The 24,565-nt window shown below is 43.7% G+C and overlaps 1 protein-coding gene across 13 annotated transcripts in view; it reads right to left on the reverse strand.

Annotated features, from left to right (window-relative positions):
- Positions 1-24,565, reverse strand: part of znf536 (zinc finger protein 536) — a 518,664-nt gene that overhangs the window by 186,297 nt on the left and 307,802 nt on the right. For 2 of the 13 annotated variants that reach the window (XM_052462078.1, XM_052462068.1), the window contains exon 1: positions 10,663-11,301. The exons of 9 other annotated variants lie outside the window; for them this stretch is intronic. The gene's annotated coding sequence lies outside the window, so the exon portion shown is untranslated. Of the gene's footprint in view, positions 1-9,935; positions 10,632-10,662; positions 11,302-24,565 lie in introns of those variants that run through there. 2 more of the 13 variants (XM_052462079.1, XM_052462069.1) reach the window with 1 other exon arrangement.

A 24,565-nucleotide genomic window follows, 5' to 3' on the forward strand; every position in this document is an offset into this window, starting at 1 on the left:
TTAACATTGAGCCTCCAGTGCGCTGTGTTCTAACTAAGGCTGCTGGCCTCTGACCTCCTGTGACCTGGATGTGACTCCCCGTTTGACCTTGGGGGCCGGCGAGGTTCTCCACTGTCGAGCATCTGCCAGTGGGCTCATTATGCAGCCCTCCCTCCATGTGGTCACCTTTTCAACGTCCGTCAGGATTTCCCCATCTAATCCCTCTGGATCATCCCATCGATGCTAAGGGTGTTTATGTGTAATGGATCCCATCTACCCCCCTCCCAATCCTACCACACCTGCCCCTCCCTCTTGTCTTTTCAATTTAGCACTTGATTCATTAAATCAGTCAGTCATTTCATTGCTTCTCCAACAACACGAATGGTGATGTTGTATGGTTGAAGTCATGTTTACTGGGTTCAGGTCCTGGAATATTTTGGGTCTTCTGACTCTTGGACTGGCTTCTAAATAGTTATTTGTGTAAATTAGCAAAATCTCTCGAGAATTAAACGAGGCAATTCTGTTGGGGAAGATAATCCATCAAAAAATGGTTTGCATTGTTGACGTGTCCTAAATAAACACAGTATGATGGTATAATAAATACAATGGTACGCTCCTCTCTTTACGCTCCCTGTTCCTCTTTCCCGACACCCAGCAGCATGGGGAAGCAGACGCACCGTTCCTCCCTCATCCTCATTACTAACTAACTACGCTGTTTGATTAAAAGCGTGTAAGAAAAAAAAATAAAAAACAGGCCGAACCTCCATAATTAAGATCCCTTCACAGATTACCTCTGACAACAAAAGCGTGGAGAGAAGGGCCGCCTGCAGCCGGGGAAATTGGATGAAAAAGAGAGTGAGGACAGGCCTGACCCCTCTCGGCTCCATGCTAGCACCGGCCTTGCCTGGATCAAATGTGCTCCCCAGCAGGAGAGGGACTCCCACCGGACACGATCCAGGGCCTGCGGGGGGGGGTACAGCTACATGACCCATATCAAAGTACCTCGGGCATTGTACTACAACTACAAAGCATGCACAAGCTTCAGCCTATCACACAAACATACACACATTCATACAGTGTGTACAAACCTTTGGGTTCTGTCCTTATACAGTCTGCTAAAGATAAATACAATTGGAAACCAACACAGACCAAATTAAATCCCACTGTGTCGCTATCATAAACGCAAAATGACTAACACTGATCCACATTACCTAAGCGCTTATAATCAGCCAGCTCTGAAAACGATAGCTAACGTCTGCTATTACCTAGCTACAGTATAGTAATTCTACTGTTATGGTTCAATCCAGATTTCATACATGTGTTTCTCATGTTGCCATACTCCAGCTAGTCTGGGCATCCACTCACTAACACGTTCCCCGCTAAGCACCCCGCCCAAGGGGACCAAGAGCAGCTTCCTTCACCTGAGCCTTTCAACCTACGACCCGATGGTCAGAGATCCATCTCCCTACCCACCGCTCCACGCTGACGCCCATTATCCTGTGGGTCCTTTGCCTCCGACTCAGAGCGGGAGGCCATTAATATAATCACAGGGATCTAGTGTGTGCTGGAGAGCCCCGAGGCTACAGCAATCAGAGGAAAGTGAGAGAGAGAGGAATAAACTCCACCCAAATCTCCGGAAAACGTTCCCATTCCGACGGCGCTGAAATGGATCGGTCCAGAACGTCACTGGGGGAGGTGGGGTGAGGGGTGGGGGTACGCCGAAGTTAGCGTTTTAACAGAGACCTCCCAAGACGGCGGGGTTGGGGGAATAACACATGAATCTTCTCTACAACCTAGGCTGTGCCTGGCTGATCTAACGATGACTGGTCACAGAACCATCTTCATGCAAATTTAAACAGAGAAGATATTTCATTGCACTAATGATGCCCCCCCCCCCCCACATAAAAAGCCTAAACTATCAACACCAGGCAAAAGTTCACCATTCTAACAAGTACATCATCTGTGTGGTCATCATTAGCTTAATCTGCCAGATGATGAGGTGGCTACATGGGGAATACAGAGTGAAGAACTGTAAAGAACTCCAGAAGCTTGGGATGGGTCCTCACACCAGGCTATTGGAGGTCTGTGGGTGCAACCCGATCACTACAAAGACAACACAAAGAATTGTCTGAAACCACCTGACCACAGAGAGGCATGATGGGTCCGGTGTGAGCCCCTTGTGCAGAGAGCAGGTCCGGGTGAGCTGAGCTTCAACACACTATGGAACCACGGTCACTTGGCCACCGTTTTTAGAAGCACACAGTGAACGGATGACTAAACTCATGGGTGAACCCCCCCCCCTCCCCCCCACTCCCACTCCCTCTCTGAGTCTATCACTGTGTTCTGTTCCCATGGACATAGACACATGCACATATCTTCCTAAACAACTTGGTTTCTCTTGTGGAGTCGTTTTCTTCAAAGTGCTCTGTTTCTCACAAGCTCTAGTGGAGGATGGGCCTCTGAGTGGAGTGTGGATAGTGTTGCCCACACGGCTCCTGCCTGAGCCACACTGACAGTCCTATTTACTAAAACAGGAGAAAGCATCCAAGACTGTGGCCCAGCACTTCCACTTAGCTTTCTCCCCATTACAACGATTGGTGCGAACGACATAACAAAGAGATGAAACAGAGATATGAGAGGAGAAAACAACGCCTCATGATCAAGAAGAAAAAGAAAGAAAAGTAAAAGACGGGAGGAAAAAAAGGCTGATTTATGAAAATCATCAGAAATTGCGGGAGATCTGTTAAGGGTTTGCTGCAGCAGGGGTACGAGCACATCTTAACACTTAAAAGGGGTAAAAAAAAATACTAAATAAATAAAAAAAGAAGCTACGTGCCAGGGGAATTCTCTCCAAAAGCCCTTTAAAATTCACCTCGGTAATAACGCAGATAAATAAAGACAAATTCCCTAAAGTAAATACTATTTAGCTCACACCTTGAGTTGCAGTTTTTAAAGTGGTTCACACAGGACTGACAGCTCTCCCCACACAGTGCCTGTTCTCCTGTTTTAAAACACCAGGTGGGAACTACTGATATTGTGTGTGTGTGTGTGTGTGTGTGTGTGTGTGTGTGTGTGTGTGTGTGTGTGTGTGTGTGTGTGTGTGTGTGTGTGTGTGTGTGTGTGTGTGTGCGTGCGTCTGCGTGCGTGCGTGCGTGCGTGCGTGCGTGCGGGCGTGCGGGCGTGCGTGCGTGTTCGATGTGAATTTTAAGTCCAGCAGTCACAGGACCACATACCTTGTCTCTTAAAAAAAAGGCCTCCTTCGTGGAATGTGAGATGCTACCAGAGCCTTCTAAAAGAGCCCTTCTTTGGTGACACTCGCAGCACACATTTTTGTTGGGTGGAGCGAGTACCTCCCAGCTTTTGGACAAGCAGAGCATGTCATAAATATACAAATAAACGTATATTCAATATTTGTGCAAACAAAAAAAACAAGCTGCCCTGCTCCCTCTTATGACACTGTTGACCTGAAGATGTGGTCAGTGAGTGCCGGCCTTCACAAAAGAGCATGTGTTCAAAGCTGGGAATCTTAATTTGCCTTTAGGCCTACATATTTACTTTAGCATCCATGGAAAACAGTAATATGGTATTAGTGCATCTCAGGGGGAAACTTGTGTTTTTAAAAAGCAGGCTAATGCGCTCAGTTTTAAATGGTATAAAAAGGCAGATGAGCGAACTTGCAACCGTACTCCCACATGCCCCTCAAATACACATCCATAGAGGGCAACAGATAAATCAGTGGCTAATTCCAAGACAACGATTTGAATTGATAGACCAGAAATACAGCAGGCCTTCAACTAGAAATACAAGTTTGATTGGGAGTTAAAGTATATTTTGTGCGAGCTGACATTATACCTCTCTGTTTGACTCCAACTGGCCATTATCACAAATGTCCCCTACTCTAATAGAGGTGTGCAGAAAGGCCGACATTTTACTGACTTTTATCAAGCCACATTTATCAACACTGCCGCGGAAATCTCCAGGAAGCTTTTTCAAAAGCAGTCCAGAGACATAGCTAAGTACATCATCCCCTCCTCATTGTCTCGCTCTCTGTCTCTCTCTCTCTCTCTCGCCCTCACTGTCAGATCATCTCTTCCCCTCCCTCCCTCCCTCCCTCCCTCCCTCTCTCTCTCTCTCCCTCCCTCCCTCTCTCTCTCTCCCTCTGGTTAGGAGCCACTAATTCACAGGGCCTGATCCGTCTCCGAGCCTGGAGACGCCAATGCTATCATTATCACCCAATTCAGCCAGCCGTTAAATGGTGGAATCAGGAGACATTTGCTCCCCTCCACTATCGCTGTGACATCATTACCGAGAGATTCAACAGCGGGAGCGCTCGGTCCACGGGGGGGGGGGACAATACAGCAACTCAGGCCCAGGCATCTCCTCAAGGAATTACATGTGAGGGGGGTCTGGGAGAGGGTACTGAGGGTCTAATACAATACAGGTCCACCTGGGAGAACAAACTGCACCAGCCTGAAACTCCCCATGAGCACACTGGCAGTGGAGGAAGAGAGAGAGAGAAAGATGGAGAAGGAAAGAGAGGGAGTAATAAAGAGATGGGGGGGTTCTGCACACCCTGGGTAGATGGCAGCTCAATGCTAGCTAACACACTTGAGCCTATTTTTTTGTTCTCCACCTCTCTCACTCTCTCTCTCTCTCCCTAGCATGGCTCTAATGGCAACGTGTAAACTGCTTTGACACACGATCCACTCTTATGTCTCTGGAGTAGAGGGAGTGTTTTGGGCCCTTCGCACTATGATACATCATCACCATTTGGTTGTTATACGTTTTTAACATTGGTGGCTGATTCACAACTCTTCCCCTCATGGATAGAAACCACTTGTGCTATAGTGCTGCTAAATTGCTCCTCTTCTGCTGTGCTGTTAAAAATCCAGCTCGCTTTTTTTTCATTTTTTTTTTCATTCACTTTTAAACGATAGGTCCTTCAAACGCAGGACAAATAACATGTCATTATATATGACTCTCACGTTTATTTGAAAACGGCACCAGTAGCTTTTATAACCTTCAACTTGTTGAAGTTCAGGAAAAATTACTCTAGAGTTTAATTAACCAATTAAACATAATACCCTCTTACCCACAAACAAGTTGGAGAACACAGCAGAAGTCCCGTAAAGGCACGCACGCACGCACACGCACACACACACAGAATATAAACACGTTGAAAACATTCTCACTATATTTCTTATATAGTGTTTCATGCATATCAACAAATACACTAAAAAGATCACAGAAACAGTCAAACACAGTGATTCTCAGGCATATGCAAGAGGACAGAAAAAAGACCTGGCTTTGAAACTCTCACAGCCCCAAGAAAGCAAAGGCACTCAGCACTCCTAATATCTGACTGCTCCTGATTAGGAATTGTCAAAATATTTGCGACAGAGGAATTCCGACAGCCGAGCGGAGCAGCTCCTCTACAAAAGACCCATCTTCCCTGTGTAACAAGTACACGAAATGAGTGTAGACATAGAACCTAAAGTCCCCCAGGCTATTGTAGTAATAACCCGCGAGACCTGGCTGGGAATGTACAGCTTTCAGAGGCACTTCTCATCCTATTTGTAGCACCGACACTGATGTGTGTGGTGCGCAGGTCACTCTCTTTTAAAGCCCCCCTTCTTTTAAAATCCAAGTAGAACTTCTCCCAACAAATATTCACAGGGTTTTGACTATCGTGTTTTTTCTTCTCATTTTTTTTCTTCCCTTTTCTTTTTTTTTCTTTTTTTCTCCACAAGGCAAGTTTCATTAAAGATCCAATTATGCAAATCAGGTCCTGAAGAGGCAGCTGAATATGCATTATAATAGTGTACATTAATAGTTCAACACAATATACGGCATCAGGGGCAGATTTACGAGGCAACATAACCGCTACGCCTCTGTCCTTTGGAGGAAAACCTCTTGATCATAATTAAAGGTGCAGGGTCCTCTTGCTTCTCTAGAACAAGCCGGCTCACCAGGGTCCCCTCTACATGAACCCAAAATGCACTAACTAGCGACCAGCAGGTCACGACCTTTACAAAGTCAGAGTACAGACATCATTGTAGCCCGCATAGAGCTGGAGAGATCTCATACTACATATTTCCTTCGGTAACTGCCCCCCACTCCACAGTTCTGGAGTCAACCCCCAGCAGCACTGCAGACATTTACCACTCTTTAAGGCACGCCGGATAGAATGCTAAATAACACAATGGCACGCTTCAGAACACGTGATTGATGGGTGGTTGCCTGTTTGTGTTAAGCTGTTGTCTACAAAAATGACATGGCTGTAATTTTGTGCTCCTTTGCAGATCAAAAGGAAACAGTCTTGACACAATGTGCTGCACATTTATAAATCTAAATGCTAATAAACGTAAAAAAAAAAAAAAAAAAATAGGCTTTAATGTTGCAAAACTGCCTGCTGACTGGGGTACTGTATGCAAAGGGGACATTTCAGGAGGTATTCTAATATTGCATTTTTTGGGTTGAAAAATCACAGATGAATGGCTACTGTGGACGTGTGTGATTAGATAGATCACTTAGACAAAGGCCGAGGCCAAAGCACAAGCTGCTCATCTTTCCCAAGGATGGGCAAACTAGTCCAACTTAACACATTCTATTATTGAGCGTAAACATCAATCTAGATACTTAGGTCCACGATCCATATAGATCTATCCCAGAACCCCTGGGAAGACAGGGAGGGGGAGAGAGAGGGGGAGAGAGAGAGAAAGAGAAAATATCTGTGAATATATCTACAAATTCTAGCTAACACGTATGTGCTTTAAGCTGGTGTTACTACTTTAACCAGCCTAACTTTCTTTTTAACCAGAGACCTACCTCTTCGTTTGCACTCTGGCACTGCAAACCCCTCGCTCCCTCTCTCCGGTGTGCTCTCGCTCTCCCTCTCCCTCATTCCCCCTTTCCCAGACAGACAGACGCTCCTTCTGGTGGCACCCTGGCATGAGGCAATTGAGTCAAGCTCATCCGTCATCACCTCATCTGTCGGCCCAGTCTTTATTCTTAGATCACACTGACGCCTACGATTACTATCCGCCGAAACGTTGGACTTTCACATCCTCGTCGCCCTCATATCCACACACACATACACACACGCGCGCCTTTTAAAATATATGCTATGCGACACACATGAGAAGAGAACTGTTAAGAGCCACAGCCTACAGACCTAGTTTCACAAACATGACATGTGAACAGCTCGTCTCTCTAGCTCAAACAGGGCTCATGACATCTGACAGAAGACCATCTCTCCAAAGTGTACCTTCTAAATCAAGGTCACCATACTACAAGGCTCACCACAGCCTTGCGCCTATTTGTTATGTGTTATGCCCCCAGCCTTCCTTTCCAGCCCCCTCCTGAAACAGCCCCTCCTGCCTGCCAAACTAGACTGGGGGGTGAAGGGAGAACACAGCCACCGGGGTAAAGGCCTTAGCCTTTGGAGCCAGAGGGGATGGGGGCTCCACTGCACATATCAATTAATACCTAATCACCAGGCCTCGCCTGCCATACCGTCCCACAAGAGACCCTGGCTACTGCCGTACATCTGGAAGAAAATTTCGACCAATTAAAGGAGCCGAGAATCATTTAAGAGTGGGATGGCTGTTTGATCACGTCTCTGACTGCTCTCCTGCTCCGGCTACAGTTGACTGGCTGCAGACTGACAGGTCCGGAGAGGAGCACTAATGCCATGCCCATGCCCATGCCTCTCTTCTCATCCTCCTCTCTCGCTCTCTCTCTCTCTCTCGCCCGAAAGATGTGCATTACCGTGGCTTGTCATCACCCACGGAACACAGACACAGGTACAATAGGATACAGTGCAATGCTGAACCACTAAACAGGTTGACGAACTAGATCAAACACAGGACTGGTGATGCTTAGGAATGTGATTTATATAAGAACAAGGCATGTTTAAAAATGGGATTAGGAATATAACACCAAATTCACAATAGAGTGTACACAAGACAAAAATGTTGAATGTGTAAAAGCAATTGTTTGAGCTAAGTGAAACGTGATAGCTTGTCATACAATTCATTGAATTATTGCTTAATTAATTATGATGATAATAATAATAAAAATATAAGAAAAATATATTTCCCCCACATTTTGTAGCAGACAGTCAACTACCAGTCAAGTATCTCCAGGACAACACACACAGGAGCTACAACTACATGCCAGTTAGTAAAGTCACACTTTCTCTTCCCTCAAAACACCTTTCACAATTCATTGTCATTCTCCTAACTATCGGTAATTGCGTGGAGGCTACTGCAGGGCCCCGATCTGGAATTCAGGGCCCTCCAGTGTGACTGTTGTCCATCGCGATTTCATCTCAATAAGAAAATAAAAAGAACTGACACAAAAAGGTTCACGCCCAGACACTATTACAGACATAATATCCGCCTGGCAAATACCATTAAACAATGACAGTGGCTAACTCGGACAGTGCATCTGTGCATCCTATTTGTTCATTTCCTTTGACAATGAATCTAAGGAATAAACATTTTTTCGCAAACTCAACTTTGCGGAAGATACACACAAAAAAAAGTCTAACAATGTGATGGACGTTTTGTAACGCTTACGTTACGGTTAAGGGGGTCGTGTGTTTTATCAGCCATTGTAGCCTAGGCTACTGTTTTAAATTGCTGCCTTCGAGCTGGGTTAATCTCAAAGCTGGTTCTTCTGTGTTTACATGGGAGGATCGCTCCCTTCTACTCAAGGTGAAAGGCTGCTCGGTTGGATGAGGGACACCTGCAGACTAGTCCTACCGGGGAGAGTTTGAAGCACTGGTAGTGCCCCTGCAACGGTAGCATGTGTTTTCTTCCACGAAATGATACATAATAGACTCGTACTAAGGCACTTTTAACATTTTGGGGTTATCAGACTGTATGGGAATATATTTATCCTGACAAATGTGAGATTCACAGCGCAAGAACAAAACATCTAATCCCACACCAACAGTCTATATGCACTTTAAATATATAATTTATATTTTGGAACATTTACATTAGGCAACGTGAATGTATATAGCTATGAAATACGCTACTTGCTAGACTCGACCTCGTCCCCGATTAAGTTATTGGCTAGGCTACGTCATTTTCATGAAATTATTTGTCATGGGTGCCCATTCTATTCGTTTCCGAATCGCTATAACTTTTACCATTTGGATACCTTTCCCCAAGCAACTGCGTTTTGAATCAGTCGTCCAAACCTTAATTTCTCCAGTAATATGTGTGTTGTGTCTACATACAAGGTTTTAAAGCGTGTATGACATTTAGCCCTCGGTTGTTGATGCCATCATAACGTTCCTCAAAGCATAATGCATGGCTGCTATTCATAAGAGGTCGATCACAGCACAAAATGGCAGGTCTCACCGGCTCTTCCATCTCACAAGTTTTGACACATGGCAGGCAGCGGATAACTTTGATCCTATTTCTCCAACAATCTGCACTCAGGTTAGCTGAAATTCTAAGCAAAACCCCTAGGGATGTGATGAGAAAGTTTTCGAAGCAGATTGGATGGGGGGGGGGGGACAGTTTATACTTCCTTAAAAGTGGTCGCAAATATCTGCCTGTGTTATGCATGTCATGTGTCCAATACGTTAATGCACACTCCGTTGTCTATCTTAAACGTCTGGAATATACAACTTTTATATGTGACTATTATGAAATCGTTGAAATATAACAGAGATAAGAGTAGGTTCTGAGTCGCTGTACAATGTCTTCCTATGCATTCATTATGTAGACTACACGTTTCCCCCCTGACAACCCCGCATGCTAACGTCACCGCTATGGATATTTAATTATACTGTATTTTTTAATCACGTTGAGAAACAGGCCCCACTGAGATGATACAATAGAAAATAGCAATTGTTTAGACTGACTTTCAAAAGCGAAACGCCTTCGGGTTACCATTCCAAACCCCCTAAACCCATGCGTAAGCTTCGCACTTCTTACCTTTACATTTGAAGTAGCGCGAAGAAACTCCTGTCTGTAAACGATGCCTTGGTGAGAGATTGTGTTCATTGAATAATGAGGCATGTCCATATGATTGACCGGATCATTTTCTTTCGCTGAAGGGGGAAAAGTGCGCTTCGGACCTGTTACGATTGTCCAATACAGAATTATCTCTCTAACTGTTCCGCACGTATCCTGAGTAAAAAAAATAGCGTTTTATTTCATTCGGTCAGTTTTTTTTCCCAGGCCAAACGTGTTCATTGATACTAATTACTCAGCATCACAACACATTTCCATATTTCAGCTTGGACTCTTCCTATCTGGTAGGTGAAAAGCATTGTACCGTTAAAAAAAGCAGTCCATTGTCGTCCGCCGCGTTATTCACAGCAAATAGATTTAGGTCTTGCGGCATTGCTGGAGCTAAGAGCGTAACCCAAGATAAAATAACACCGTAAATAATAATACTCTAATCGTAGGCTACATTTCCCCCGTGTTACGGTAAAAAAAAGAGAAAGGATTCCCAACCTCGCAGCTTGTTTCTGACCTTGAGCTCCCGTAAACACTCTTATTAAAATATGTCTATTCTCCTCAGAACCCATTCACATTGTCAGTCTTGTTACGTTGACACCGTGTATAATTAATTGGCTTTGATACATGTAGTCCGGGACCATGCGGTGAACACATAACAACTGAAAACATATAATGTTGTAAAAGTACACGTCCTTACCTTTTCAGTTAACTATTTCAAGTATTTTTCTTCCCCCAAAAAAACTCCAGGGTAAATCGGTGTAGTCTGCGCGTCCTCAGCATCAGTCACAGCTCTAGTGCTTAAGAGAAGTAATCAGTGATAAAATGACGTTCATCTCACTGTAACCTTGTGGCGTATTTAATGTAAATAAGCCAGTTATGTTGCCAATCGCATGCATACAAACGCAAACTAGTCCTGAGGGAGGCTTTTTTTTTTCAGGTGCCCTGACGAACCGGGTTTATTCTAGCACCATGCACGGGAGCGCATTCTGAAGCCATGGGCTAGGAATGAAGCATATTTATTAGTAAATATGATATTTAAAACAAGTCAGCTGTTGAACAAGGGCACTTCGTACCTTACTCAAACAGAAAGAGAAAAGTCCAATATTAAACGCGCTCACTCAACGTTCCAAGTAACGTGGGGAAATGATTTAAAGACCTGTATTCTTCGTCGAGGACTCTAAACTTTTTTTGGCATAACTTTTGCGGTAGGACAGAGATGCACTGGCCGACCGTTCACGCTCCTAAATGTTCGCACCGAGACGGTTTCATATATTATGTTTCTATAGGGGGTGGAAGGAGCTGAATGTAATGCAATTATAGATTCAGTGTTCCGGCGTTGACAAAAGCCATTGCTTAAACAGACTCTTTCTTTGTGGGATTATATAATGATTATGGTGTAATTGTGGGAAAGGTTTGGTAATAATAATAAAAAATATCAAATACTCATATGGACGGTTGGTTTTCTGTAATGTAAGGGTATGTGACTCTGGGACGATGATAAGAGCGTGAAAACGTGGAGAGGTCGACAAAAAGAGGAGGACAGTGATGCGATGATAGTCCGGCCAAACGCAGACGGATTGATTATTCAAAATGTCCTCGAACCATGGGACACATCATTGCATTGATCGAGATGATATCAAATCCTGTATATAATCAGCCAGAAGTCCCACAACGGACTCCCTGGTCGTATTTATACGGGGAGGTAGAACAGCTGTGAGCGTATGGTCTCCCTTTTCCACTTGTGCCAAGGCGGCGTGTGACTCAAGGATACTCACACGCAACTGCTCAGTGTGGTAGTATGACGGTGAACTAATGTGCTATGAGCACATGCCATTCCATCTGTGTATGACACTGATATATATGTACGTTGGTGTGTTACAGCTTGATTCAAGTGTGAGTGTAGGGCCTACAATGAGCCTAATTGGGGTGGATTATATCTTTATTGGATCTTGGACATTTTGTGATTTAAAATTGAACTTTAAATCAGAGTAAAAAATAGATAGCTGGTAGTTATTGGCTTTATGGCTATAATGCTGTATGTTTATTTGTAACTACAATGTTTGATCGTGTTAGCCTACATAGTTGTAACTTTCTATTTTCTTGTATTCTTCATTTATAGTGTTATCTTTTTTTTCAGTGGAGAATTAATAGATAATCCAGAAAGGAAAGGACGCGGCTGCGCTTTCTTTCCCTTCCAGACAAAACATATTTTTTTAAAGATAGTCCACATTCATTATTCACTATGAAAATCGGATTCTCATGCTGCCCCCTAAACGGTTAGGAATCCAGCATGCATTTTCCAGTTTGATGCGTATGAAATTCTTTTTTGAACAAATTCCAAAATAAAAGTTTGTCTCTAAAGAAATTAGCATAACCATCCCATCAATAATATCGCTATCTCTATGGGAATGATAGCGAGAGCAGTAGGGGTGTCCCTTTTCTCAATTCTTCATGGATCAACAGCGCGTTCTCGGTTTCTTTTGAACTTGTTATAGCAAGTCAAGTGATTCTTTATCGGTGACAGGCTTGACAATGCGACGGGGATGTGAAAGCAGGTCAAAAGGAAGTTGCCATATGGATTTAAACATGCACATTTCGAACACTATAGCACGGGTACGTCCCATAAATATACCCTGCATTTAAATAATTGTGCATTATGTTGCAGGGAATAACACATGAACACAAAACATTAACTTCCTTGAACTAATAAACTATTCTCTTAAGTTAAAATACATGCCTTAATGGCCTAAATATTTTGTTTCTTTGTCTTTTTAATTTGAGTTTAATAAAAAAAAACTTGAATTAATACAGTAGCCTATAGGAAATAGAATATAGACCTGTATGCAAATCAGACCAACATTTAAAAATCTAAAAGTCACAAACGAGTAAAGATTACAGTTAACTTTTACAGCACTATTCCACCTATACTGAGCAACAGGTGCTCCAGGTGAAAAAGGGAGTCACAACAAGAGACCACTTTAGAGCAATACACTTCTTGACCGACATTCAAGATTATACTTTTGAAATGGACCTCTACTGAGCATTTATTTCGATCGTCATATCATTAGTAAACAAATCTATGAATATTCATGAAAATTAATACACTGATAATTGACATTTCATTACTGCATGTCACATGTAGAAGTTTCCAGTACTTCCCTGCCTCCTGTACGTGGACCACCTCCCAATAACTTTACTTGTGTCTTTTACATTTTTGAATAGGAGGAGAGAGATTTGACAGAGGAAACAGATACTAAAAGTCAACAACGCGGTTGACAGAGCTAAGGTTTGGGGGCCAGGGGTCAGGGGTCAGGGAGGAGAGCACAGAGCAGGGTGTTGGACAGTCCTTCCAGGCCCATTAGACTGATGTTTCTGACTACCAGCTGAAGATGGCTCTTCTGATGTATTATATGCTTGGGAGGCATCCAAGAAAACATGCTTGAAAAACAGACTCGCCACTGTTCACTTCTCAACTAAACTAAGATGTTTCTCCTTCAGTCTCCTCTCCGTGTACTCTTGGATGTGGCCCTGCTTGTCGTCACTTCAAATCTTCAGCTCAATTGCAAATGAGTACTATTAGTAACAGACAGAACCATTTTAGAACATTGATGCAACATGATAGCAATAAAGTGTGACCTATAGTAGCAATACGCTCATTTGCTGTGCATTCCATATTATAAGGATGTGGTGTGTGTGTTGTGTGTGTGTGTGTGTGTGTGTGTGTGTGTGTGTGTGTGTGTGTGTGTGTGTGTGTGTGTGTGTGTGTGTGTGTGTGTGTGTGTGTGTGTGTGTGTGTGTGTGTGTGTGTGTGTGTGTTTGAAACCCGACTGAAACGTAAATTCTTGACCAGTTCAGATTGAAATGAAAACACACCAGAGTGGCTGGCTCATACGTAGAGAAAATGCTTCTTTCTTAAAATTGAGTTTCTCAAAGTATAATTCATCTGTTCCAGGTCTTTGATGAAGACATTTTTTTCAAAGTAGCCTACTTTAAATGAAAATGGAGGGAGTGCAATTTTAAACAACTAAATTCTCTGAACCCTCCGTGACTGTAAACTTCTAAAATGTAACTTCAAATTTCTATCAATTACACGTTACAGTATGACATTCACTAAACGAGGAGCACTGTTATAACAAACATTTCTATTGCCCGGATTCATTTCGCAATCTCATCGTTATTGGTTACATCAATCCCGTATGTGAAGCTTTTACATTTCCACAAACACACTACTGTTTCTTTTCCCCGTCAGACTGGGGCCGAGTACACTACGTTGTTTGGCACTTCTGATCATTAATGAGGCTTCGCACAAATACTGCAGAGACAAATATTTAGAGCTCAAGTCTGAGGTTTCGTCATCCTCAGATTGTGAGACCAGGGAAAACTGCGTTCCTATATTTATCAGGAGAAAGCATATATACTGATCAAACTCGGCTTCTCTCGATGAGTTACTGATTGCAGTGTCTTGCCTATGACCGATGACTGGACGCATGCTCATTTAAATCATCTGAATCAATGTCTCTACTGGAAGATAACACATCTAAATGAAAACATCTGACTCAAACTGATTAAGAACCATGTTCAGCATCAGGGATTTAATAATGGTTAACGGCATGCTTAAAATATCCCTCGTTTGATAGGTTCCGCCATTCTCACACGTCTAGGTAAAGTAAACTGCGGTGTGTTAGCAGGAACCCTCGGACAACAAGACTAATGACAACATAGTCGACGGGGCATAGGGGAAAAAGTGAAGGGAAAAACGTTCCTGTGATGAGCTTCTTCACAAATCAGAAACATGGGTTGGCAATTAGGCCACGACTGACAGAATTCCCCTCTAAGTGACAAACAATGACACACGACCCCAAGCCTCAACCCAAATGGGAGTATGGCTGCCCTTCTGTTGTTTAGTTGATAAGCTCATAGGTGATACCTTTGCAGAGGGTGTCATTATCACAGAGATTTAACCAGGACCTACCTCTGCAGTCCAGCTAACTCCCTCATACTCCAACTACTACTGTACTGTATTTATGGGACAGTGAGCCATCATATTTTACTATTACCTATCAATTGGTTTCTAATCGCAATAATGAGGCAGCTGCCGTTGGTGACAGAGGGCTAACTGCCTCCGTGGGAACATTAAGGAGCCTGGGTTATGCTGTGGGCCGTTAACTACCTACAGGCGCTCCGTAATGGCTCCAAATGACCTCCTCAGTGGCTATTAGCACATCATTAGAACCTGCAGACCATCGGTGACCTCCACCGGACACACGTGACGCCTCCTCTTTCGCACCTCTCCACTTAACACTTCGATCCAAGCTGCTCCCCAGCGAGACCACTAGCATTGAGCTAACTTGGGTTGGCATTGGCAATCCAATGGTCATGTACTCTGAGATATAGGCATGTCTCTGAACACAATACATTAAACTGGTCTGGTGCAATGTGTGTGATTGTGTGGGAAAACTAGAAAGAAAGAAAAAAGATGAACAGGTGTTATACATCCAGGTGGAAATAAGCTTCTAGCCGTAGAAAGGGTCCTCTATACTTTCACCTCCGTTGGCAGAGTTTCCTTTCATCAGACACACATAAGAGTGCAGTGCAGAATAAAGTGCAAGGCGCTGCCACGCCACACAAGTTTCTCTGTCAGACTCACCTCTGTGTACACTTACCAATGGTTTCCAGTTACTGTGGACAAAGGGGAGCCTTAGTAGGTTCATGTCAGCTGAGGAGCCCTGGAGAACAACATAAGAGAATAACAGGAATGTGTTGCTTTGTCAGGGAAAATGCAACAGCAATAGAACTGCCTTAAATGATCAGCGAGTAATCTCTAATCATATGACAATTATGTTGGTTGTTTGTAACCAACCACAGAAGGACAGTGACCTTGTGTTACAAATATGAGCTTCCGAACACAAATTCCCCAGGATAATCTTTGTAGGCCATCAGCCATCCTTGGAAAAAGGGCTTATATGGCTCCAATCGAGATCACTTTATATTTCCAACCAAACCCTATAGTGAAGACATATAGCACAACATTGTGGTAAGATGAAAAGATACCACAACTAATACTAAACATTGCACATGAAGAGGCATGTAAGTGTAACCATACTTTGTCAATGTGATCAAGCTCAGCAATGGCCATGTAGCATTGGATTTGTTTGTCTGCATATCCTGTAGGCTTACCTACAGTAAATGTAGTATGATTGGCAACCTTCCCACCAAAACCACACGCACTACGGCGCACACCAGAGGCCGTGGCTTGTTATTACAGGGGGGTAAACGAGGGGGCAGTGGCCCACAGAGTGCCTGCTAGCTGTAATGTCAATTTCCTGTGCTTACTCTTAAGATTCAGTTTTAGATGTGCTCTCTGTGTCATGGGTTTGAATCACTACCCTTGCAACGCACGCACGTGCACAAGTCCTCCCTGAATGAATTTGTTTTCATTTGCAGTATGTCAGCAGTACTTGTTCTCTGCTGCTGTGCTGAAGGATCTCTTAAGCAAGGGTCCGTCTCCTCCTCCTTAATCATTAAATCAGACTTTTTTCCCCTTTACAGTGGGATAGCAGGACAGATAACAGTAAAGTACTGTGTACTGCACAGTATCTCATCTCAGTTCAATCTGATTACAGCTGCAGAGCTTCTCAAAGGATTCTGACATGCAACCTTCCTGTAGCATCCCTACGATGCCGAGAGAAATGCTTCTGCATGTTGGTGGTGACTGTGGTGCAGCCCAATTAACACTGATGCAATGGCCCATCCAAAAATAGCTGGTAATTTGGAAAATATTGTCTTGTTTTGGGGAGTCCAGCGTAGTGCCGCGTGGCTACCATGCTGCCAGTCGGTCAAACAAAGAGCGAGACACAGAGACAAGGGTTGAGAACCTTTTCGCAGTAAGAGAAGAGACATCGGAAATTGCACTTCCATGCCATCAATTTCCCAGAGACGACCAAAAACCCTGGACACACTTAATCAGGAAAAGGGCACACCTCCGAATATCCATTCTTTTGTAATGGCATTACAAGAGAAGCAAGATTTACAGATCACTTAATGTCTTCTGCATAAAAGTATATACAAAGGTTAATATTGCAATAATATCTTCCTGGAGGGCATTGTAATCATTATCTCCCTGGAGGTATCAATTAGAAGCACTTTACAGCAGGTAATGACTGAGATTCCGGTACAAAATGACATTATTATTGTTATCATCATCTATAATTTCAGAGTGGATATACAAGGCAAAAAAGAGAACGATAAGTTCAACTAGAGGTAGACTTAAGGAATGAGAAGACTTTTCCATCGCATCTGACATTTTGTTTGTTATTCATTTGGTTGAGGCAATGACCATCTCTAGGTTCTCCTCAGCTTGTGTGTGGTGCTGCTACAATACATGACCAAAAGTATGTGGACACCTGCTCGTCGAATATCTAATTCCAAAAGCATGGGCATTAATATAGAGTTGGTCCCTCTTTTGCTGCTATAACAGGGAAGGTTTTCCACTAGATGTTGGAACATTGCTGAGGGGACTTGCTTCCATTCAGCCACAAGAGCATTAGTGAGGTCGGTCACTGATGTTGGGCGATTAGACCTGGCTCGCAGTCGGTGTTCCAAATGTGTTCGATGGGGTTGAGGTCAGGGCTCTGTGCAGGCCAGTCAAGTTCTTCCACACGAATCTCGACAAACCATTTCTGTATGTACCTCGCTTTGTGCACGGGGGCATTGTCATGCTGAAACAGGAAAGGTGCTTCCCCAAACTCTTTCCACAAAGTTTGAAGCACAGAATAGTCTAGAATGTCATTGTAAGATGTAGCGTTAAGATTTCCTTTCAATGGAACTAAGGGGCCTAGCCCGAACCATGAAAAACAGCCCCAGACAATTATTCTTCCTCCACCACACTTTACATTTGGCGCTATGCATTCAGGCAGGTAGCATTTTCCTGGCATCTGCCCAGTGGTGTAAAGTATACATACTTTAAAGTACTACTTAAGTAGTTTTTTGGGGTAGCTGTACTTTACTATTTATATTTTTGACAACTTTTACTTTTACTTCACTACATTCCTAAAGAAAATAATGTACTTTTTACTCCATACATATTCCCTGATACCCAAATGTACTCATTGCATTTTGAATGCTTAGCAGGACTGGAAAATGGTCCAATTCACACACTTATCAAGAGAACATCCCTGTTCATCTCTACTGTCTCTGATCTGGTGGACTCACTAACACAACTGCTTCATTTGTAAATTATGTTTGAGTGTTGGAGTGTACCCCTGGCCCCTGGCTATCCGTCAATAAATAATTTTAAAAATGGTGCCGTCTAGTTTGCTTAATATAAGGAATTTGGAATAATGTATACTTATACTTTTACATTTGATACTTAAGTATATTTTAGCAATTACATTTACTTTTGATATATTTAAAACCAGACTTTTACTCAAGTAGTATTTTACTGGGTGACATTCACTTTATTTAACTCATTTCTATTAAAGGTATATTTACTTTTACACAAGTATGACAATTGCGTACTTTTTCCACCACTGCATCCTCCAAACCCAGATTCGTCCTAAGGACGGCCGGGTGATGAAGCATGATTCATCACTCCAGAGATTTCATTTCCATTGCTCCTGAGTCCAATGGCAGGGAGGTTGGAAAATCCATTTCATGAAGCTTCTGACAAACAGATATTGTGCTGACATAGCTTCCAGAGACAGTTTGGAACTCGGTATTGAGTGTTGTAACTGAGGACCGGCGATTTTAACGCGCTACATGCTTCAGCACTCGGTGGTCCCGTTCTGTGAGCTTGTGTGGCCTACCACTTTGCCGCTGAGCCATTGTTGCTCCTAGATGTTTCCACTTCACAAGAACAGCACTTAGAGTTGACTGGGGCAGCTCTAGCAGGGCAGAAATTTTACGAACTGATTTGTTGGAAAGATGGCATTCCATGACAGTGCCATGTTGAAAGTAACTGAGCTCTTCAGTAAGGCCATTCTACTGCCAATGTTGGCTGTGTGCTTGATTTTATACACCTGTCAGCAACTTGAGTGGCTTAAATAGTCGAATCCACTAATTTGAATGGTGTCCACAAACTTATGTATAGACAGTGGGGCAAAAAGTATTTAGTCAGTCACCAATTGTGCAAGTTCTCCCACTTAAAAAGATGAGAGAGGCCTGTAATTCTCATCATAGGAACACTTCCACTATTACAGACATAATGAGAAAAAAAATCCAGAAAATTACATTGTAGGATTTTTTATGAATTTCTTTGCAAATTATGGTGGGAAATAAGTATTTGGTCAACGACAAAAGTATCTCAATACTTTGTTATATACAGTGCCTTGCGAAAGTATTCGGCCCCTTGAACTTTGCGACCTTTTGCCACATTTCAGGCTTCAAACATAAAGATATACAACTGTATTTTTTTGTGAAGAATCAACAACAAGTGGGACACAATCATGAAGTGGAACGACATTTATTGGATATTTCAAACTTTTTTAACAAATCAAAAACTGAAAAATTGGGCGTGCAAAATTATTCAGCCCCCTTAAGTTAATATTTTGTAGCGCCACATTTTGCTGCGATTACAGCTGTAAGTCGCTTGGGGTATGTCTCTATCAGTTTTGCACATCGAGAGACTGACATTTTTTCCCATTCCTCCTTGCAAAACAGCTCGAGCTCAGTGAGGTTTGATGGAGAGCATTTGTGAACAGCAGTTTTCAGTTCTTTCCACAGATTCTCGATTGGATTCAGGTCTGGACTTTGACTTGGCCATTCTAACACATGGATATGTTTATTATTGAACCATTCCATTGTAGATTTTGCTTTATGTTTTGGATCATTGTCTTGTTGGAAGACAAATCTCCGTCCCAGTCTCAGGTCTTTTGCAGACTCCATCAGGTTTTCTTCCAGAATGGTCCTGTATTTGGCTCCATCCATCTTCCCATCAATTTTAACCATCTTCCCTGTCCCTGCTGAAGAAAAGCAGGCCCAAACCATGATGCTGCCACCACCATGATTGACAGTGGGGACAGTGTGTTCAGGGTGATGAGCTGTGTTGCTTTTACGCCAAACATAACGTTTTGCATTGTTGCCAAAAGTTCAATTTTGGTTTCATTTGACCAGAGCACCTTCTTCCACATGTTTGGTGTGTCTCCCAGGTGGCTTGTGGCAAACTTTAAACGACACTTTTTATGGATATCTTTAAGAAATGGCTTTCTTCTTGCCACTCTTCCATAAAGGCCAGATTTGTGCAATATACGACTGATTGTTGTCCTATGGACAGAGTCTCCCACCTCAGCTGTAGATCTCTGCAGTTCATCCAGAGTTATCATGGGCCTCTTGGCTGCATCTCTGATCAGTCTTCTCCTTGTATGAGCTGAAAGTTTCGAGGGACGGCCAGGTCTTGGTAGATTTGCAGTGGTCTGATACTCCTTCCATTTCAATATTATCGCTTGCACAGTGCTCCTAGGATGTTTAAAGCTTGGGAAATCTTTTTGTATCCAAATCCGGCTTTAAACTTCTTCACAGCAGTATCTTGGACCTGCCTGGTGTGTTCCTTGTTCTTCATGATGCTCTCTGCGCTTTTAACGGACCTCTGAGACTATCACAGTGCAGGTGCATTTATACGGGGAGACTTGATTACACACAGGTGGATTGTATTTATCATCATTAGTCATTTAGGTCAACATTGGATCATTCAGAGATCCTCACTGAACTTCTGGAGAGAGTTTGCTGCACTGAAAGTAAAGGGGCTGAATAATTTTGCACGCCCAATTTTTCAGTTTTTGATTTGTTAAAAAAGTTTGTAATATCCAAGAAATGTCGTTCCACTTCATGATTGTGTCCCACTTGTTGTTGATTCTTCACAAACAAATACAGTTTTATATCTTTATGTTTGAAGCCTGAAATGTGGCAAAAGGTTGCAAAGTTCAAGGGGGCCGAATACTTTCGCAAGGCACTGTACCCTTTGTTGGCAATGACAGAGGTCAAATGTTTTCTGTAAGTCTTCACAAGGTTTTCACACACTGTTGCTGGTATTTTGGCCCATTCCTCCATGCAGATCTCCTCTAGAGCAGTGATGTTTTGGGGCTGTTGCTGGGCAACACGGACTTTCAACTCCCTCCAAAGATTTTCTATGGGGTTGAGATCTGGAGACTGGCTAGGCCACTCCAGGACCTTGAAATGCTTCTTACAAAGCCAGTCATTCGTTGCCCGGGCGGTGTGTTTGGGATCATTGTCATGCTGAAAGACCCAGCCACGTTCCATCTTCAATGCCCTTGCTGATGGAAGGAGGTTTTCACTCAAAATCTCACGATACATGGCCCCATTCATTCTTTTGCCTTTTCACGGATCAGTCGTCCTGGTCTCTTTGCAGAAAAACAGCCCCAAAGCATGATGTTTCCACCCCCATGCTCCACAGTAGGTATGGTGTTCTTTGGATGCATCTCAGCATTCTTTGTCCTCCAAACACGACGAGTTGAGTTTTTACCAAAAAGTTATATTTTGGTTTCATCTGACCATATGACATTCTCCCAATCTTCTTCTGGATCATCCAAATACTCTCTAGCAAACTTCAGACAGGCCTGGACATGTACTGGCTTAAGCAGGGGGACACGTCTATCACTGCAGGATTTGAGTCCCTGGTGGCGTAGTGTGTTACTGATGGTAGGCTTTGTTACTTTGGTCCCAGCTCTCTGCAGGTCATTCACTAGGTCCCCCCGTGTGGTTCTGGGATTTTTACTCACTGTTCTCGTGATCATTTTGACCCCACGGGGTGAGATCTTGCGTGGAGCCCCAGATCGAGGGAGATTATCAGTGGTCTTGTATGTCTTCCATTTCCTAATAATTGCTCCCACAGTTGATTTCTTCAAACCAAGCTACTTACCTATTGCATATTCAGTCTTCCCAGCCTGGTGCAGGTCTACAATTTTGTTTCTGGTGTCCTTTGACAGTTCTTTGGTCTTGGCCATAGTGGAGTTTGGAGTGTGACTGTTTGATGTTGTGGACAGGTGTCTTTTATACTGAAAACAAGTTCAAACAGGTGCCATTAATACAGGTAACGAGTGGAGGACAGAGGAGCCTCTTAAAGAAGAAGTTACATGTCTGTGAGAGCCAGAAATCTTGCATTTTTGTAGGTGACCAAATACTTATTTTCCACCATAATTTGCAAATAAATTCATTAAAAATCCTACAATGTGATTTTCTGGATTTTTCTTCTCATTTTGTCTGTCATAGTTGAAGTGTACCTATGATGAAAATTACAGGCCTCTCTTTTTAAGTGGGAGAACTTGCACAATTGGTGGCTGACCTAATACTTTTTTGCCCCACTGTACAGTGTATGTGGATGTTCTGTTTCAATGGGCAGACAGATATTCAAATAGAGATGGTGGATTTCCTCATATTCAGGCGTTGATTGTCAGTCCCAATTTCCTCAAAGAAGCTTGTGCGTGTAAATGTGTGTGCATGTGTGTGTTCATTTGCGTGTGACTGTGTGTTAATTGAGAGAGAGAGAGAGACAGAGAAAGAGAGGAGAGGGAAAGAGGAAGCTGTGCATCAAAACCTCCAGCAATTGGACTGCAAATATTTGTGTACCACAAAACACAAGAGCATTATGGTTTGCTCTTCACTATTTATTCAGACAGGGGGAAAAAAAGTTGTCGAGTGACCTTTGCGCTGGGCTACAAACAATCATAACGAGTATTGGTTTCTGTTATTGACCTCACTCATCAACACCATGAATAATTCAGACATACATTCCTGCTTGTCCAGACTACATTAAACATAAAGGCCGCTCTGACTTTTGATTGACCTGTTTTATATTTAATAAGCAACACAGAGCAGCCCGGATTCTCCTTTTTAAGAAGAATTTAATTGCACGTCGGTGACGTCCATCACACTGTTGTCACTGCCGTGACCTTTTGTGGAGGGCTATTCAGAACCAGGAAGTTATGAGACGGTTTTTCCATGTTCCGTCACAACCACCCTAATGCTTTACTCTGCGTGTTGGCCCATTTGTTAGTCACGCTGTAGCAAGGGCTTGGATTGTGTGGGTCTTTTCCCCACACCATTACGAGAGGAGCTACAGAACAAGTAGTGTACACTGTTGGCTTATAGAACACCAAGTGGCAGGTCTCTCTCTCTGCCTGTTAAACTGACCATGTAGTGGCTGAGATATCTGCAGTCATGGGATATTCACATGCAGTGGTCTATGATCAGCGTCATCAACAAGGCCAGACCTACAGGTGTATTTTAGACTACACGATAGAAAACGTATAATAATGTGTCCATGCCATCCCGATGCCTCCCCATGAGGAGGGGTACAGCAGGGTGAAGCCCTACGGTAACGGGAAAACTCGAGGGGGGGGGTTGACAATGGGATCCCTCGCAAGGCTGCAGGCCCAGACGGCATCCCCAGCCGCGCCCTCAGAGCATGCGCAGACCAGCTGGCCGGTGTGTTTACGGACATATTCAATCAATTCCTATACCAGTCTGCTGTTCCCACATGCTTCAAGAGGGCCACCATTGTTCCTGTTCCCAAGAAAGCTAAGGTAACTGAGCTAAACGACTACCGCCCCGTAGCACTCACTTCCGTCATCATGAAGTGCTTTGAGAGACTAGTCAAGGACCATATAACCTCCACCCTACCTGACACCCTAGACCCACTCCAATTTGCTTACCGCCCAAATAGGTCCACATGATGCAATCTCAACCACACTGCACACTGCCCTGACCCACCTGGACAAGAGGAATACCTATGTGAGAATGCTGTTCATCGACTACAGCTCGGCATTCAACACCATAGTACCCTCCAAGCTCGTCATCAAGCTCGAGACCCTGGGTCTCGACCCCGCCCTGTGCAACTGGGTACTGGACTTCCTGACGGGCCGCCCCCAGGTGGTGAGGGTAGGCAACAACATCTCCTCCCCGCTGATCCTCAACACGGGGGTGCGTTCTGAGCCCTCTCCTGTACTCCCTGTTCACCCACGACTGCGTGGCCACGCACGCATCAAACTCAATCATCAAGTTTGCGGACGACACAACAGTGGTAGGCTTGATTACCAACAACGATGAGACGGCCTACAGGGAGGAGGTGTGGGCCCTCAGAGTGTGGTGTCAGGAAAATAACCTCACACTCAACGTCAACAAAACTAAGGAGATGATTGTGGACTTCAGGAAACAGCAGAGGGAACACCCCCCTATCCACATCGATGGAACAGTAGTGGAGAGGGTAGCAAGTTTTAAGTTCCTCGGCATACACATCACAGACAAACTGAATTGGTCCACTCACACTGACAGCGTCGTGAAGAAGGCGCAGCAGCGCCTCTTCGACCTCAGGAGGCTGAAGAAATTCGGCTTGTCACCAAAAGCACTCACAAACTTCTACAGATGCACAATCGAGAGTATCCTGGTGGGCTGTATCACCGCCTGGTACGGCAACTGCTCCGCCCTCAACCGTAAGGCTCTCCAGAGGGTAGTGAGGTCTGCACAACGCATCACCGGGGGCAAACTACCTGCCCTCCAGGACACCTACACCACCCGATGTTACAGGAAGGCCATAAAGATCATCAAGGACATCAACCACCCGAATCACTGCCTGTTCACCCCGCTATCAT

Source organism: Oncorhynchus keta, chromosome 14, assembly GCF_023373465.1.
Source record: "Oncorhynchus keta strain PuntledgeMale-10-30-2019 chromosome 14, Oket_V2, whole genome shotgun sequence".
Taxonomy (NCBI): Eukaryota; Metazoa; Chordata; class Actinopteri; order Salmoniformes; family Salmonidae; genus Oncorhynchus; species Oncorhynchus keta.